The sequence below is a fragment of the Physeter macrocephalus genome, chromosome 11 (assembly GCF_002837175.3).
Source record: "Physeter macrocephalus isolate SW-GA chromosome 11, ASM283717v5, whole genome shotgun sequence".
In the NCBI taxonomy this organism is placed as follows: Eukaryota; Metazoa; Chordata; class Mammalia; order Artiodactyla; family Physeteridae; genus Physeter; species Physeter macrocephalus.
Window position 1 is genome coordinate 53,104,281 of NC_041224.1, and position 5,135 is coordinate 53,109,415.

Below are 5,135 nucleotides of genomic sequence, written 5' to 3' on the forward strand. Positions count from 1 at the left end.
CACGTGCCGCGGGGCGGCTGGGCCCGTGAGCCATGGCTGCTGGGCCTGTGCATCCAGAGCCTGTGCTCCGTGGGGGGAGAGGCCGCGGCAGTGAGAGGCCCGCGTACCGCAAAAAAAAAAGACACATGCACCCCAATGTTCATTGCAGCACTATTTACCATAACCAGGTCATGGAAGCAACCCAAATGCCCATGAACAGACAAATGGATAAGGAAGATGTGGTACATATATACAATGGAATATTACTCAGCCATAAAAAGAACAAAATTAGGTCATTTCTAGAGACTGTCATACAGAGTGAAATAAGTCAGAAAGAGAAAAACATATAGCATATATTAACGCATATATGTGGAATCTAGAAAAATGGTATAGATGAACCGGTTTGCAGGGCAGAAAAAGAGACACAGATGTAGAGAACAAACATATGGACACCAAGCGGGGAGAGTGGTGGGGTGGTGGTGGTGGGATGAATTGGGAGATTGGGATTGACATGTATACACTAATATGTATAAAATAGATAACTAATAAGAACCTGCCATATAAAGAACCTGCTGTATAAAAAAATAAAATAAGGGGCTTCCCTGGTGGCGCAGTGGTTGAGAGTCCGCCTGCTGATGCAGGGGACGCGGGTTCGTGTCCCGGTCCGGGAGGATCCCGCATGCCGTGGAGCAGCTGGGCCCGTGAGCCATGGCCTCTGGGCCTGCACGTCCGGGGCCTGTGCTCCGCGGAGGGAGAGGCCACAGCAGTGCGGGGCCTGCGTACCGCAAAAATAAATAAATAAATAAATAAATAAAATAAAATTCAAAAATTCAAAAAAAAAAGGTACTGAATACTATTAACATTAGACTAGACACTGCATAAGAAGAAATAATCAGGAACTTGAAGATATTTATCCAAAGTGAGGCAAAGGGGGAAAAATGACTGATAAAAATCAGTGATCTGTGAGACAATATCAAGCAGTCTAACAAATATAAAATTAGAGTTCCAGAAGGAAGCAGGGGCAGGAACAAAAAAATATTTGCAGAATAATGGTGAAAAATTTTCCAAATGTGAGGAAAATATAAACTCATAAATCCAAAGAGCTCAATGAAGTCCAACCAGAATAAGCACGCACACAAAAGCATAACACAGCACACAAGAATCCAATTACTGAAACCAGTGGTGAAATCTTAAATGCAACCAGAGAGAAAATAATGCAATCCATACAGAGGAACAAAAGAACTATCAGAGACTTTTCATAAGAAACCATGCAGGGCTTCTGTGATGGCGCAGTGGTTAAGAATCTGCCTGCCAGTTCAGAGGACACGGGTTCAAGCCCTGGTCTGGGAAGATTCCACATGCCGCTAAGCAACTGAGCCCATGTGCCACAACTACTGAGCCTGCGCTCTAGAGCCCCTGAGCCACAACTACTGAAGCCCATGCACCTAGAGCCTGTGCTCTGCAACAAGAGAAGCCACCACAATGAGAAACCTGCACACCGCAATGAAGAATAGCCCCAGCTCGCCACAATTAAAGAAAGCCCACGCGCAGCAACAAAGACCCAACGCAGCCATAAATAAATAAATAAGTCTTAAAAAAAAAAAAAAACCACACATATCAGAAGACAATAGAACAAAAATTTTATAAAGTACTGAAAGAAAAAAACTTGCTAATCTAGAATTCTACACCCACTGAAAATATCATTCAAAATTTAGGTTAAAATAAATATGTTCGGGCTTCCCTGGTGGCGCAGTGCTTGCGCGTCCGCCTGCCGATGCAGGGGAACCGGGTTCGCACCCCGGTCTGGGAGGATCCCACATGCCGCGGAGCGGCTGGGCCCGTGGGCCATGGCCGCTGAGCCTGCGCGTCTGGAGCCTGTGCTCTGCAACGGGAGAGGCTACAACAGAGGGAGGCCCGCATATCACACACACACACACACACACACACAAAAATAAAAAAATAAATAAATAAATATGTTCTCAGACAAACAACAGCTGAGAGAATTTGTCACCAGCAGACCTACACCATAACAAACATTAACAGAAGTTGTTCAAGAAGAAGGGAAATTATTCCAGATAGACATGTGGATCTACATAAAGGAATGAAGAGTAACAAGGCATATATTCAGGTAAATACAGGATATTTGTTCTCATTTTTAAATCTCCTTAAAGATAATTGGCTGTTTTAAGCAAAAATAATAGTGCATTGCAGGATTCAGAGCATATGTAGAAGTAAAATGTATTAAACATCTTAATAGGAAAATAGAAGTATATTGTTCATTTTACACATGAAGTAGTATGTTTGCCAGTAGACTTTGATAAATTAAAATCATATAGTTCAAATGCAAACACAAAGGAAAAAACCAAAAGATGGAAACAAAGAAACAGTACAGATAGTAAGCTAATAACAGAGAAAAACGGAGTCATAAAAATGCTCAAAAAGAAGACAATAAAAAGGGAGAAAGAGAAAAATGACACATGGAACAAAGAAAAACAGAATGAAAACAAAAAACAGCAAGACAGTAACTTTCTGCCCAACCATGTAAATATAAATGTAAATGGTCTAAATGCTCCAATTAAAAGGCAGTGATCATGAAATTAGATAAAACTGTAAGACCCAATTATATCCTGTCTATAAGAAAACCTCTTTAAATATAAAAAGACAAATAGCTTAAAAAGTAAAAGGATGGGGAGTTCCCCAGCGGTCCAGTGGTTGGGACTCTGCGCTCTCACTGCCAAAGGCCTGGGTTCGATCCCTGGTTGGGGAACTAAGATCCCACAAGCTGCCACGTGTGGCCAAAAAAAAAAAAAAAAAAAAAAAAAAGTAAAAGGATGGAAAAAGATACCACACAAACCCTAAACAGAATAAAGCTAAAGTGGCTATATTAACATCAGATAACACAGATTTCAAACAAGGAATAAACAAGGGATAAAGATGGACATTTCATAGATAAAGGGATTAACTGATCAAGAAAGCATAACAATATTAAATATATTGGGTTGGCCAAAAGGTTCATTCGGTTTTTTCCGTAAGATGGCTCTAGTAGCACTTAGTTGTCTTTAACTTCATTCGAAACAATTTTGTTAGATTGTATGTGACAGCTGTTATAGCAGCGTGCATTTAAAAAAAGCATTATCAATTGATACAGCTACTATGGAGAACAGTATGGAGGTTCCTTAAAAAACTAAAAATAGGACTACCATGTGACCCGGCAATCCCACTACTGGGCATATACCCAGAGAAAACCATAATTCAAAAGACACATGCACCTCCATGTTCATTGCCGCACTATTTACAATAGCCAGGACATGGAAGCAACCTAAATGTCCATCAACAGAGGATGGATAAAGAAGATGTGGTATATATATATACAATGGAATATTACTCAGGCATAAAAAGGAATGAAATTGGGTCATTTGTAGAGACATGGATGGACCTAGAGACTGATACTATGCATGAAATAGATAACTAATGAAAACCTACAAAATATATATATACACACCTAAAAAAAAAGACATCAAAACTGGTGAATTTTTGTGTAGCCATTTTAATATTGAAGATGGAAGAAGAAAGGCAACATTTTTGGCATATTATGCTTTATTATTTCAAGAAAGGTTAAAAACTCAATTGAAATGCAAAAAAAGATTTGTGCAGTGTATGGAGAAGGCGCTGTGACTGATCAAACATGTCAAAAGTGGTTTGTGAAGTTTCGTGCTGGAGATTTCTCACTGGATGATGCTCCACGGTCAGGTAGACCAGTTGAAGTTGACAGCAATCAAATCGAGACATTAATTGAGAGTAATCAATGTTATACCATGTGGGAGATAGCGACATTCTCAAAATATCCAAATCAAGCATTGAAAATCATTTGCACCAGCTTGGTTATGTTCATCACTTTGATGTTTGGGTTCCACATAAGTTAAGTGAAAAAACCTCCCTGACCGTATTTCTGCATGAGGTTCTCTACTGAAATGTAAGGAACATTCCGTTTTAAAAACAAATTGTGATGGGCGATGAAAAGTAGATACTGTACAATAATGTGGAACGGAAGAGGTCATGGAGCAAGCGAAATGAACCACCACCAACCACACCAAAAGCCAGTCTGCATCGAAAGAAGGTGATGTTGTGTATATGGTGGGATTGGAAGGGAGTCCTCTATTATAAGCTCCTTCCAGAAAACCAAACAATTAATTCCAGCTAGTACTGCTCCCAGCTAGACCAACTGAAAGCAGCACTTGATGAAAAGCATCCAGAATTAGTCAACAGAAAAGGCATAATCTTCCATCAGGATAACACAAGATTGCGTGTTTCTTTGATGACCAGGCAAAAACTGTTACAGCTTGGCTGGGAAGTTCTGATTCATCCGCTGTATTCACCAGACACTGAACCTTCGGATTTCCATTTATTTCGGTCTTTACAAAATTCTCTTAATGGAAAAAAATTCAATTCCCTGGAAGACTGTAAAAGGCACCTGGAACAGTTCTTCACTCAAAAAGATAAAAAGTTTTGGGAAGATGAAATTATGAAGTTGCCTGAAAAATGGCAGAAGGTAATGCAACAAAAGTGTGAATACACTGTTCAATAAAGTTCTCAGTAAAAATGAAAAATGTGCCTTTTATTTTTACTTAAAAACCAAAGGCACTTTTTGGCCAACCTAATATATGCAAATAAAACAGAAATTCAAAACACATGAAGCCAAAGACTAATAATACTAAAAGAAGAAATAGACAAATCCACAATTTTAGTGAGAGACTTCACATTCCTCTCTCAGTAATTGATAGAACAAGTAAATGGAAAACCACAGTGAGGATATAGAAGACTTGAACTGCACTCTCTGTCAACTTGACTTAATTGACACTAATGGAACACTCCATCCAATAAACATTTTTTTCAAGTGTACTTGGAACAGTCACCAGAATAAGACATATACTACGCCATTAAAAAGTCTTGGGACTTCCCTGGTGGTCCAGTGGTTAGGACTTCGCCTTCCAATGCAGGGGGTATGGGTTTGATCTCTGGTTGGTGAGCTAGGATCCCACGTGCCTTGCAGCCAAAAAACCAAAACATAAAACAGAAATAATATTGTAACAAATTCAATAAAGACTTTAAAAATGGTCCACATCAAAAAAAAAAAAAAAAAAAAACTAAAAAAAAAA